This window comes from Macrotis lagotis, chromosome 6 (assembly GCF_037893015.1).
Source record: "Macrotis lagotis isolate mMagLag1 chromosome 6, bilby.v1.9.chrom.fasta, whole genome shotgun sequence".
In the NCBI taxonomy this organism is placed as follows: Eukaryota; Metazoa; Chordata; class Mammalia; order Peramelemorphia; family Peramelidae; genus Macrotis; species Macrotis lagotis.
The window spans coordinates 41,942,934-41,956,818 of NC_133663.1; the positions used below are offsets into that span (position 1 = coordinate 41,942,934).

Sequence of the window (13,885 nt, forward strand, 5' to 3'; positions counted from 1 at the left end):
AACTTTTCTAGGTTAACCTGATCCTTGAATGCTGGACACAGAATCCTTTACTGAGACTGTCTTAGAATTCCTTTTGACTCATACTCCTTCAAATTGTCTTCAAGAGACCAGTGTCCTTCTTTTCATGAGTTATTGAAGGACAGTATTAATGGGGGAATCAAGAAATAAACCAACATATTTAATTAATTAAGGAACCATGGCTATTTTGGGAAGGGTGACATTGGGAAGGTTTTCCAAGTCTGTAGAATGAAAGAATAATTTTCAGTGTTGAAACCTGAGAATTCATGTATATAGAGAGCACATATTGCTTGTTTTTAGGGGAATAGGAGATAAAATTTATTCTTAGTTACTTCTGCCAATGAACAACAACAAAGCCGAGGAGGGCTGTTCATTTGGTCCCCAGCCACCTGCGTTATAAGAGCAGGCAGTGTGGGGGCCTATTGCTTCATTAGTTCTCAATGGATAACTTTCAATCTCTCCAGTCACCACCTTAGGTAGGAATATTTTGGTTGGAATTGATTGGTATTATGTTTGTTTATTTTGCCAATCATAAGTTATTTGCTGAACACCCTCAGACCAGTGTATCTTATCATCAAATTTGCTGGTAGAGCAGGCTTTTGCAAATGAGGTGTGGGGGGACTCTTTGTAGTCTTTTATTAACATGGCTTTACTGATTAGCTGGTCCATTTGTCCCCAAGAGATAGGCGTCTCCAAAATAGTGCTATATGCCATAATTCAGATAGCTTTCCAAAACAACCACTTTCCAATATTTAGTAATTAATAAATAATATTATTAGGAGCAGCTTATTTCCTGAATTCTGAGTTAGAAAAAGAGGATGTGAGTGTTAAGGCTAGGGTAGAGTGAGATGGGACTGAGATGATTCTGAATGCATGTGGTCCTGTTGGTCTGTAGTAGATTTTCACTGGGGTGACTTCTGCTTTACAGGGAGAAGACAATTTTAGTTGTAGATTGGTAGCCTCTGAAACATCCCCCTATCAGCATGTGTAGTTCCTTGGTCCTCCAAAGATGCTTTTTCTCCTCAAGAATGGGATTATGATGCATTCTTTGAAGTAAATTATATCATACCCCTCCTCAGAAACCTTCCATGGTTTCTGATCAAAGTTCATAGTCAGCCCAGCAATCTCTGCAATCTGCCTTTCCTCTTTCCTTTCCTACTACACTCCTCCTTGAGCTCACTAATCCAATGAAACTGGCATTGTCATCACCCTCAAAGCACTGCTTGCCTTGCCCTTTTGAATGGCTGGTTTTGGTCTTGCTTGGAGACAGCTTCCTTCTTTAATCTTTTCTTTTCATCCAAATCCTGACTCCCCATCCCAGCCTGGTTCAAATTCTTATTCTTGGTAATTGCTCTAACTTGAAATTATCTTTTCAAGATCTACATTCTTATAGTAGTGATACCTCTACCACTCATCTAAACAATTGATCACATATTATCTTATACATAAAAAGAATCATTGATTTTATTGGCTTGGATATTCCCTCTGGTGATGAATTTTGCAATGCTTCCTAAACCTTCATTTATGATATTTCTTTATTCTTTGGTATGTGCTGCCAAAAAATCTTTTACTACTCATGGACATATACCATTAACTTGTGGAGTTTCAATCAGGTAGCAGTGATTGGTCTTTGCTATGGATCAGAATATGTTGGGAGCACTTGAGATCCTGGAATAATACAATTCTTGGTACCCCCAAGAAAACATAGTTGGACCAGCCTAGACACCTCCTTCAGAATCAAGCTTGACCTTGATACAAATGAGCTGGAAGAATGAGAAAATTAAAATTAAAAATTTTAAAAAATTAAAAAAATTAAAAAAATCCCAATGTCAAAAAGTATCACAGATGTTTAGAAACAAACCAAAAAGAAGAGAATCACTCCAAAACATCTACAAACAAAGCTTCAAATAAAATATAAATCTTAGGTACAAGTTCAACAAAGTTAAAAACTTATTTAGAATTAAATAATAGCTCTAGAGAAAAAATATTTTTCAGCTGATATTTCATTTTTCCAATTACATGTTATGAAAGGTTTTCAACATTCATCCACATACATATGCATATTTTAAAGTTACATAATTTCCTTCTACCCTCCCTTTTTACCCCTCTCCCCTCTGTGGTGAACAGTCAGGTTGTATATTGTACAAATTGTACATAAAATTTGTGTTTAACATGTTTACAGATTAGTCATTTTTGGTATGAGAAATTAGAATTAAGGGAAAAGAAAGAAAACCATGAGATAGTAAAGAAATATATGAGAAACTTTGAAAAAGTGAATGTAGTGTTCATTCAGATTATGAAGAGTTTTTTGTTTGTTTGTTTTTGTTTTTCTTCCTCTGGATGGGGATAGCATTGTCCATAGCCAATCTCCTAGGGTTGTCCTAGCTCTCTGAGCTGCTGAGAGGAACTTCTGCCATCAGGTTGAACAACTCACAGTATTGTTGTTAATGTGTACAATGTTCTCTTGGCTTTGCTCTAGAGGGGAAAAATATAAAAGAAATGAGCTATGGAAGAAAAAGAGAGAGAATGAGCAATTTGATAAAAGGGGCATAATACCTTACTCCTGAAAATCAGAATATACAAAATAGACATTAAAGATTCCCTGAGGCAAATATTAAAACAAAACCAAAATACTAAAAACATAGAAGAAAATATAAAGTATTTTATGGAAAAAGAAAACCAAACCAAATGACCTGTAAAATAAATCAAGAAGAAATAAGTTAAAAATCATCTGAAAGACATGACCAATTAAGAGTCCAGACAAAATTTTTCAAGAAATTATAAAAGAAAGCTGCCCAGGTCTCTTAGAATCAGAGCTGGGAATAGAGAGAATTTATCAGTCATTTCCTGAAAGAAATTCTCAAATGAAAACTCCCAGGAGTTTCAAGGAACATTATAACCAAAACACAGTTTCCAAGACAAAAAAAAATACTGCAAGCATCTAAAAAGAAAAAAATAAACCCTCAGTTACTAAGGAGATATATTCAAGGTCATATACAATTCATCAACCACAACTACAAAGAAGCAAAGAGCTTGGAATATGATATTTCAGAAGCAAAGAACTATAGTTTTATAGGTGAGAAGAACTTACCCAGTGAAACTGTGTATGATTATAAAGAGCAAATATGAATCTTTGATGAAATAGAAAACATAAGAATTTCTTATGTAAAGAACAGAGCTATATAATTACTTTGAAGACAAACACAGTGGTCAAGAGAAATATAAAAAGGTAAATGTGAACCAATAGTCAAGAGAGACTAAAGAAGGATAAACTGGATTTATTCTAATAAAAGGAGATGATATATGCCTCTTGAATGATATTGCCATCACAGGTCATATGGGGAGTCTAATTAGACAGAGGTTCTGAAATTGGTCCTATCATCTGTCATGATGACCTTAAAAGAAGAGTAGAAAGAATAGGAGGAGGAAAGCACTATGGAGGAAGAGATAGGATGGTTAGGAAAGATTATCCTAGAGTATACAAGTACCCACACTCACTCACACAAACATACACACACACTGTTCTGGTGACATGACTAATGAGGAAATTTATTTTGCTTGAATATGTGTAATAAGGGTTTTTGTTTTTCTTCCTTTTCCAATGGGTTATGGTGGCAGGAGGAAAGAGTATATTTTTGATGCTTGGAAAAAATAATTTAAAAAAATCATGTGGTCATATTGCTAGTATTTCAAGATGCTATGCAAGAAAAGACTCTAGTCTCTTGAGCCAGTCCATTCTATGTTTGTATGATTCTTTGCTTTTGCTTGCTTGTTTGTCTCATCATTAGAAAGCTTTCTATGACATTAAACTTAAAATCTGTCCTTTGTTAATTTGTATAATGTTCTCTTGGCTTTGCTCTAGAGGGGAAAAATATAAAAGAAATGAGTTATGGAAGGAAAAGAGAGAGAGATAAGGAGCAATTTGATAAAGGGGGCACAAAACCTTACTCTCACTGATCCTAATTCTGCTTTCCTGACTGATCCTAATTCTGCTTTCTTGATTCTTTCCCAAATAGCAATTCTTCAAATACATGAGGGCCGCCATTATATATTTTCTCAGTCTTCTCTAGGCTATACTATTAAACACTATTATTTAAGTATTTGGTGAAATATATCTTGTTTTGTTTCACCAACAAGATTTCAATTGCCCTCATAGCCTCTTTGACTTAATCTTCTAAGAGCCAAGCATGTAATGGACAGTCAATAAACGTTAATGGAATGAACAATTGAAATGAGTGAGTTAAGAATGGTTTATTAAAAGATAGATTCCTAGGCATCTTACATGCTGTTTCCATAGTCTTAAAGAATTATTGTCTCTTAGTGGCACCTAGATGCCTTTCGATAAGAAGAGAAAACTTGGAGCTCATTGACCTCTCTATTTGTCATGTGCCTCATTTGCATTTCACCTCAAAAATCAGAGGTATTGGGGTATGGTAGAGACAATGCTAGGTTTGGAATCAAGAGTCCCGAGTCTTCTACCTCTGGTCTTCCTAGCTATGTGATTATAGGTATGTCATTTAATATCCAGAAGCCTCAATTTCTCTACCTATAAAATAGAAATGATGTAAATGGATTATAATATTTTGTATTAAAATTTTTATAGAAAAAAACATTAAAAAGTGGGAATGATGATATTTTCACTACCCCTTCCCTAGAATTTTCACTACCTATTCCATGGAAACCCCTTTTAAGAAAAAAAGGTTTTGTAAACTATGGAACTCTGCAGAAATATGTTGCTATTCTTTGCTACTGAGACAGAGGGTACATTTATTTCCAGAGAGACAAAGCAAAATCATAGAATGTTAAAGATTGTGTTGAGTCAGATTGACAAAAATTTATTAAGTAGTTTGTGCTAGGCACTGGGGATATACAGAAAGACAGAAAACAATACTTACATTCAAGGAATCTAAGAAACTACATGGAATTCATATTCTAATGGAGGAAATAGCATTCAAGCAACTATGTATGTGCAAGATCTATCTTTCATCTATCTACCTACCATCTGACTTTCTATCAATCTGTCTATCTCTTTCTATATATGCATATCTATCTCTCCTTCCATACATCTATCTATCATCTATCTATCTATCTATCTATCTATCTGTCTGTCTGTCTGTCTGTCTGTCTGTCTATCTATCCATCCATCATGTATCTACTTACCTTTTTATTGAGTAAACTGGTAATAATCTTAAAGAGAAGGAAGCAAATAGTATTAAGGAGTCCTGGAAAAATTTTTGCAGAAAGTGAGATTTTACTTGATATTTGAATGAAGGTAGAGAAAGCAAGAGCAATGATGAAGGAAAGCATTCTAACCATGGGAGACAGACAGTGCAAAGATGTAGAATTTGTAGTTGAAATGATGTGTATGAGGAATAGAAATGAGACCAGTATCAATAGACCACATAAAATGTGGAAAGGAATAAAGTCTAAGGAGACTGTAGAAGTCAAATTGTGAAAAGATTTTAAAAACTAAATGGAGGATTTGATATTTGATGCTAGAGATAATAGGAAGTCACTGGTATTTATTGAGTAGGAGGATGACATGATCAGACCTGCACTTTAGGAAGATCGCTTTGACAGTTGAATGGAGGTTGGACTCTACTGGGAAAAGATTTTAGGAATCAAAGCCAACTAGCCAGCTATTTCAATAGTTTGGACATGAGAAAAAGAGGGCTTGCACTGGGCTGCTGGCTATATCAGAGGAGAGAAAGGGGAATATATAAGAGATCTTGTGAAGATAGAATCAACAGGACTTGGCTATGGGGTAGGAGGGATATAATGAAGAGTTGATAGATGAAATCTGGGATGTGAAGCTGGGAGGATGGTAATAATTTGAGACTAATAGGGAAATTCAGAGAGGGGGGTTTTGGGGGAAATAATGAGTTCAATTTTAAACATGTTGGATATAAGATGTCTATGGGACACCAAATTTGGAATGTCTAATAGGCAGTTGGAGATATGAGAATTTATAGCCCATATTTATCTCATTCTTCAGAGGAAGAAACTAAGACCTGACTTTCCATATCTCAGCAAGAGTGTGGTGGAGCTGCTACCGTAACCCAGTTGTCCTGGCTCCCTTCTGGGTCAGTTTTCTTGGCCCTACCATACAGTGTATATCTTACACAGGTCTACCATTCCTACCTGATATTCTGTGGCTACAAAAGCACAGATAGAGTCTGCTGCTTCTGCTGTTTGTGAGCTTTGTCATCCCAGGAAATAAATTTTAATAAACACTTTCCTATCATAGTTTGTCTAACCATGTGTTATTCATTAAAAGCCCATTTAATAGAAAGAAACAACTTGAATGGGGGTGGGGAAAGGAAAACGTTCCTTTCATTTTTTCCAAGCTGCCTTTCGTGCAGGTGGAGTTCTGTAGGATTCCCCTCTTCTGAAGCCCATCTGGGATGTTAGTTTAGCTCTATTGATGTTTAAGACTCTGTCTTTCATCATAACCACATGTCAAGACAATAAGCAATTGAACCACATGTTTTGCCTTTTTAAAAAGGTGTAATCTCCTTCTGAAGTGTAGAAATGTTTAGCAGGGTTTTTCTAATTTGTCTGTCATCACACCATGCAGGCTAGGTTCCAAGCCCTGACGGCTGACAGTGGTATCTCTTTATCGCCGTCTTTTTGATGAACACCTGTTTCTAGAATACAAATGTATCTGCTGAGATGCAAAATTAAAATAATTTCAACAGTGTAAGAATAATTAGGAACCTTTTTTAAGGTCCACCTGTTCCAAATATCAAAATAACATCTTTGATTTTTTTCATATTTTATTAGGACATATTCCTTATATGGGTAACATTTTATTATAGAATGGAATATTTTGTTGTATAATATTTTATATTTGTACTTTGATATTCCATTAGTAAGAAAAATCCTTTTTAGATATTCCTTAGGTCTATAAAATGACTAAAAATGAACTTTGTGTTAATTTTTGGTTTTGTGGATGAAACTTGAAAAACTATATTTAAAGAAGAAAACTTTCTAAACATAATTTTATATTTATACTTTGTTTAGGTTTTGAATGTTTTATACATATGTTGATCTTGCTTCAGTCACATATGTGCCTCAAACAATTCACTTGGACTTATCTACTATATCACAGATGGTCTGGGTTGGTGAGGAGGTTCCCAATCCCATCCTAGGAGTTCCACATATCAGTTCCTTCCTTGTATTTAACTTTCATGAAAATTTATAATTTTGTGGCAAAATAATCTTTTAAATGTATATTCTGATGCATATCTTGCCTCCCACCCCAAGAAACATTTCTATATAAATATATAGAGATTTCTTTTTCTCTTTTTCTCCATATTTTCCTTTATATGTATACATATACACATGTGTAGCCATAACTTCAAAAAAGAAAAATTTTTTTTTTGCAAGGCAAACGGGGTTAAGTGGCTTGCCCCAGGCCACACAGCTAGGTAATTATTAAGTGTCTGAGACCGGATTTGAACCCAGGTACTCCTGACTCCAGGGCCAGTGCTTTATCCACTACGCCACCTAGCCGCCCAGAAAAATAGTTTAAAAATTATTTGTAATATAATTTGAATATGCTCTTGATATTGAAAAGTCAGGTATATTTAAATATTTTGAGTATAAATTTTTTTATCTTAGTTTGGTGTAAGAAGTGATACTTACAAAAGCATTTTCTCATTTTACATTAGAACTCCACCAATCAAAACATAGTCCCTATATTTATTGGTATGTTGATGATTATGTCCTTGTAATATATTAACTCTTGAGTACAGCCTTGGAAAGAAAAGGACCCTATTGCAAAGGAGTTCATCTCCTTAAAAAACTAGCATTTACAAATCCAAGAATTATAATAAATAGCAATTTAAAAATTATTTATTTATTCATTCATAAATTTTTACTTATAAGATTTATTTATAAGTATGTACCTCACTGATATATATATATATATGTATATATATATATATATACATATATATATATTCTCCTTTTTTGAACATAAGAAAACTAGAAATCCAGGTCTCTCTTCATCAAAAAAGCAAACAATCCATAACTTCCCCAAAATTATTATCTGCAAAAATAAATCATAAGTTGCTTAATATTTAAACAAAAATTGTTCCAAGGCTTGAGACATTGTGCATTTTACAAGAATGATTACCCAAATTAATCCACAACAAAGTACTAGTGATATCTTACAATTAAAATCTAATTATAAAAAAATCTTTCTTTATCTGACTATGATACTGTCACAGATTTCCTGTAAGATAAAATTGTAGGTGGCTAAATTAAATAAACAAACCAAAATCTTGTCAGATGTGGACACTTAGCCTTGGTGATTATTTTAATCTCACTTAAAGAATAAGGCTTTAGTCATTATAAACATGATTATGATTATAATTATGGTGAATGTATCAGGAGGGATTTGAAGACCTTTTTTTTTTTTTTTTTTTTTTTTTTGCTTAGCGGAAATAGTCCATGACCCAGCTATGTGATCTTATGTAAGGTGATTTTCCTTTCTGGGGTCTGTGATTTCTCATCTCTAAAATGAGAACAATAATTCCTGAATTGCCTAGTTCATGGGGGTGATTCTGAACGAATCCACTTATTAACTGTTAAGTGTTATTTATTCTGTGAATAGAAACAATCCCTTGGCTGAAAGGTCAAAATGGAACCTTATTGAGGCATCATTACTTCCCAAGGGAAAGTTTGTGTGATTCATATTAGTATCAATTCACATTGATAAAGTGCTTCAGATTTATAAAGCTCTTTCCTCCTCAGGTGTCAAAAATTCTGCCCAGAAATAGATAGTACAAATATGATTCTCCTGTCTTTTTGAGGAAAAAAGACTCAGAGAGGGAAAGTTATTCAAGATCACACAGCTAGATAGAGATGAAACATGAACTTGGGCATTTCTTTCTCTTTCCTCTATTCCAAAGACTAGTGTACTAAAATGTTTTATGATTTTGAAAAGTGTCAGGGTTGAGGGATCATTTTTATTTTATATGGGTACCTTTAATTAATTTAATTAGTCTCTCTCCACCTATTCGGTTAGGCAACTTTATATAGTTATAGATATAGACAATTGCTTAGGACTCTGGGGAGTTCAGTGACTTGGCAATGGTCATTCAATAATTATGGCAGAGCTCTCAGAAACTGAATTCAAAGCAAGTGATCCAATCTTCTTTCTTTATATAAAATAGTGATGACAATAGCATCTCTATGTCACATGGTTGCTGTAAGAACGAAATGAAATAATACATATAAAGTTCTTTAGAAATGTTTGATGATATTTGAATCTAAGGCTCACCCTCTATCTACTCTAGCAAGTTGCCTTTCCAAACCTTATGATGATTGCTCACATATCCCATGGTAATTTCTTTATCTTCATAGAAGGATCACTTTGATTCTTAGAGTTGGTCCTTAAAAAGTCTTCCAGATTTTCTAACTAAAATCCTTGCCTCTGGGATAGAGAAACCTCTATTGAGAAAAGTCTGGTTGTGATGATGATGATGATGAGTAGTAGTAGTAGTAGTAGTAGTAGTAGTAGTAGTAGTAGTAGTAGTGGTGGTGGTGGTGGTGGTGGTGGTGGTAGATTTGTTTAGTCATTCAATTGTGTCAGATCCTTTGTGACACTGAATCTTATTGTCCATGATGTTTTATGACTAAGATACAAGTCCTTTGTCATTTCCTTTTAGAGGAAGTAGTAGTAGCTAGTATTTAGATAGCAATAGAAAGAGTTCTTTATAAGTTTAGACCATCTGTCATCTTAACTGAGGTTGACAGAGCAGCATCTACTCCACTAAAACTGAAAATGCAAGATGGCCCCAGTGGGACTGAACAAAATGAAAACCTTTGGAAGCAACTGGCCTAGATCATTTTCACTGAAACAGCGTAGAAAAGAGGATTGTTGTTCTTCTGTGAAGTACTTTTGACCAATACATATTCTCAATACTGCCTCTATTTTCTAAATATTTGATTACGTTTTTCTCCCTACTTCCTATTCTGCATTTTCTTTGTTTTTCTCACCCCTCTGTCATCATCCTCTATGTTTCATTTTTGACATGTAACCAATAGTTCTTTCTATGAATCAGGGTTTTTGGGGGGTATGGAGTGAGGTGGGGAAAGAACTTTTTAAAAATTCCTTCCTCCTAACAAGAAAGAGAAGAAACAGATTTCCTTCCAGAATGTGACTTTCTCTTCCCCCTAACTAGCCCAAGGGTATGCATTTGGACTTCTTTTTGCTTCTTGCCTCAATTCCACCCCCCCTTTTCCATGATAAGATGCCTGAAGCATCCAGAGGCTAAACCATCTGACTCTAATTATGTTGACTTGCTTTCTCATCTAGGGCTCATTGTGCTGTTGACTTAGATCACTGTCTGCTGTTTTAAGAGCTTATAAATGAAGTCTCTATAAATGAAAAAAAAATCATAGCCATGAGAGTCTCTTCTCAACTTCAGATTGTGGAGTACCCTGGCTTTGTGAATAGAGTTAAATCTCTGATGTGGTTGAATTCTTTGTATTTCTAACTAGTTACTTGAGTTTTCCATTTATCCTCTTCATCATAGGATTAAACATATAGACAGGCATCATTAAGGATTTATGATCTATCTTAGATTTTTAGACCCAGGGGAAAAACACATTAAATAAGAAGTTATAAACAAACTTAAAGAACTAAAACAAAGTAACTAATGCCTAATGTTTTGCCGGTAGTGATAGAAACAGAGGTGAAGAGGGAGAGAAAGCTTTTCACTCTTTCTAGAAGTCTTTCAGAGAAGAACAATTCCTTCTCAATCAGCAGTTTACTATGTGGAGATGAATGGCTGTCAATGCATAGTAAGCAGCAGGGGAGGGATTTGAACAGATGTCCCTAGCCTTCAAATCTTGTGCTCTTTTCAGTACTTTCTTGAACTGAATTTGACATTATATAGACATAATTCAAAGACCTAGATTAAAATTTTGTCACAGTTACTTTGAACTTGGGCAGGTAAAACCTCTCTGAGTCTCTTTGGTTATCAATGTGAGAGGACTGGATAATTTACTATGAGAGTCACATCCAGAAATGTACAGGCTTCTCAAGTTTTATTTATGATTCTAAGTCTCTCATTAGTCAGAGATAATTATTGGCTCTGTCCATTGTAGGTTGGAGTCACCCATTTATGGTTGCCCTTAAGAAAGGTCATTTAGATAATCATATTTCTTTCTCTTTCAGCCTTTACCCTCTCTTTTTGAGGAACTCAGAATAGCAGAACTAAAAGTTCCAAATAGTAAAAATGAATACCCTCCATCACTCCATTACTGCAATCATTTTTTGACTGCTTTCATATACTTCCATCCACTCTGTCTAAGAAAAGAACCCCTCGGTTCACAAATCTGAAATCCAACCTTCTTGAGAGACTAAGGAGGGTGATTTCTAGACAGTACCAAATTCAGGGTACCTGTCAACCCCCAATTTCAAAGTTCAAAAGCCCAGCCTTCTAAAAGAGACTAAGGTGAATTCTTAAGCAATATGACTCTTGGGGAGACAAAGCTTATGAATGTGCCCCAGTGTTCTAGATTAGAAAGAGCATTAAGGGAATGAATCATGTTATCGGTGAGCTAAAAACTTGGACTTTGTCCTCATTATTTCTGTGATATTCAGATAGTGCAGGTAGGTCTGGTGGCAAGATCAGATTGCTCTCTGTAGCAATCCTCAATTAATTTTCATTCTGAGGAAAGTCTAAACCATGATTATATGATATTAGTTTTGGAGTCTCTATAGGCTTCTGGGTAGAGCATGGGATTTGCTGGAGAAGTAATTGAATTACATCTCTTGTTTATGTTCTTTCCATTCTCTCCATTTCTGTGGGATAAAATTAAAAACCACCCCAAACCTGATGTGCACTGTTACCTTAGTGCTTGTATAGGAAACAGGAACTTATTATTCTTACCCATGCAGACCTATAGGGTGAGCTATTTGTAGTCCATGTTTCTCAGAGAGAGGTCTCAGAAGGGCTAGATAAATGAAAGAGATTTGGGCCATGGGTGGTTGTATCTCTTTAATGATTACTTTCTGCTATTACTTTAAAGTTTGCAAAGCTCTTTCCTTACATTGATCCTCATAACAAGAATTATCCTCATTTTATAGAAATAGTAGTTGAGGTTTGGAGAGATGACTTGTCCATAGAAATATATATAATCAAATGTGGTCAAGCTGAGGTATGAACCCAGATTTTCAGTGTCTAAGTCCCATAATCATTCAAGCATACCTCCTTTCACCTGATTGACAATATTGTTGAGTATTGGTTGGTTGCTTTTTCTGCTTAAAATTGTGCTTACTTAAATTTTAATCACTAATATTTCTGCAGATGTGACTATGAGACAAATTATCCCTTTTACCTTTTAGGTGATTTTTCACAACCCAGTATTTAAATTTTTTTTCTGTTTCTCATTAGTTATCTGATCTGCTGGTAGTTCAGTTTTTTATTCTCTTAAACTCTTCCTAATGGCATGTTTTCCAAGCCTTTTGTCAGTATTACTACTCTTTGGATTCTTTCCAAATTAGCAATATATGTTTTATAGAAGAAGCTCCAAATTGCATGCAGTATTCCAGACATAGCTCTAGCAATGTACTTTATAATGGGATAATTACTTCATATGTGTGACTTGGTGACACCCAAATGGAATTGTAGGCGTTCTCTCCCACTTTTTCTTCTCTGAGTATGAAATACACTAAAAAAAGATCATATCTTTTAATCAGAGGACTTAATGAGGAAAAGTTCCTCTTCGTAACAAATTAAAGCAATGACAAAATACTGATAATTATTCCAAAGTTTCCCTCTTCTGTGGGAAAATACCAAGGGTGATGATAAATGATTAATAAAAAACAATTTTCTCCATCCAGGTAGAAGGTTCAAATACCAATCAAATGTTTTAATTCAACTAATGTTACTTCTGTAAAGAGGGAGCAGAGAGAATAGTAGAAATATTAAATAAAGAATGGTGATAGAACAATTTTCTTTCCACCTTTGGATGGGGTGCTTAAAATTTTCTTTCATTTAAATTCAGCAAATGTTCATTATGTCTAGTACATGTTGTGGAATGTCCTAGACTTGAGGACTGCATATAAAAAAAGCACCCCCCCCAAAAAAAGACAAAAAATGACTTTGAGCAGTTTGCATTTTTCTATAGAAGTAATATTAGAGCAGTAGATATGATAACAAACCAGAGAGGATGAAGCAGGGCTAAAACACCATTCTGATAGGTACCTAACTTGTCTGCCAAGGATTCTTGTCTCTCTGGGGTTCATTTCAACATCCTAAATAGTGATGGTACTGTCTCATACAAAATAACAGTTGATCTCACAGATTTCACATTTACCAAGAAATGACCCAAATCACCAGTGAGGTACTGACTGCTTGTCCTTGTTTCATTTTTAAAAAATTTTTAATTTTTAATTTTTATTCTGGGGCAGTTGTCATAGCATAAAGTTCAACATCAGGAGATGTGAGCTCTGGTACCTGCCTCATTCCTTACTGAGATTGCCATTTAGTAGCCATGTGATTGAGTAAATCATTTAACTTTGAAACCTGAAGATCCCTTTTCAGTTTTAGCATTCAGTTATAATAATAATAATAAGAAGACTATGACATCAGGAAGCTGATGCCATGACAAGCATATGAATTAGATTTGAGTGAGAGGGTGCTGTGCTAGGTCACCAGTTTTTTTTATTCCTCTAGAATCATCTGGGTCCTGTGCCAGTCATGAATCAGGATGACTGGAGGTGGCCCTGGATTGTGAGGAAATCAGGGTTTAGTGACTTGTTCAAGGTCAAACAGCTAGTTAGTGTCAAGTGTCTGAGGCTGGATGCAAACTCAGGTCCTCTTGATTCCAAGACCAGTGCTCTATC

At 34.8% G+C, this 13,885-nt stretch overlaps 2 long non-coding RNA genes across 5 annotated transcripts in view; one reads left to right on the top strand and one right to left on the bottom strand.

Moving 5' to 3' along the window:
* LOC141490761 (uncharacterized) overlaps window positions 1-13,885 on the top strand; it is a 733,557-nt gene that overhangs the window by 269,524 nt on the left and 450,148 nt on the right. The window lies entirely within an intron of this gene.
* LOC141491621 (uncharacterized) lies at window positions 1,536-9,503 on the bottom strand. Its single transcript, XR_012469670.1, has 2 exons — window positions 9,308-9,503; window positions 1,536-1,781 (listed from the first exon to the last, which is right to left on the bottom strand). It is a non-coding gene; the product is annotated as an uncharacterized LOC141491621 (long non-coding RNA).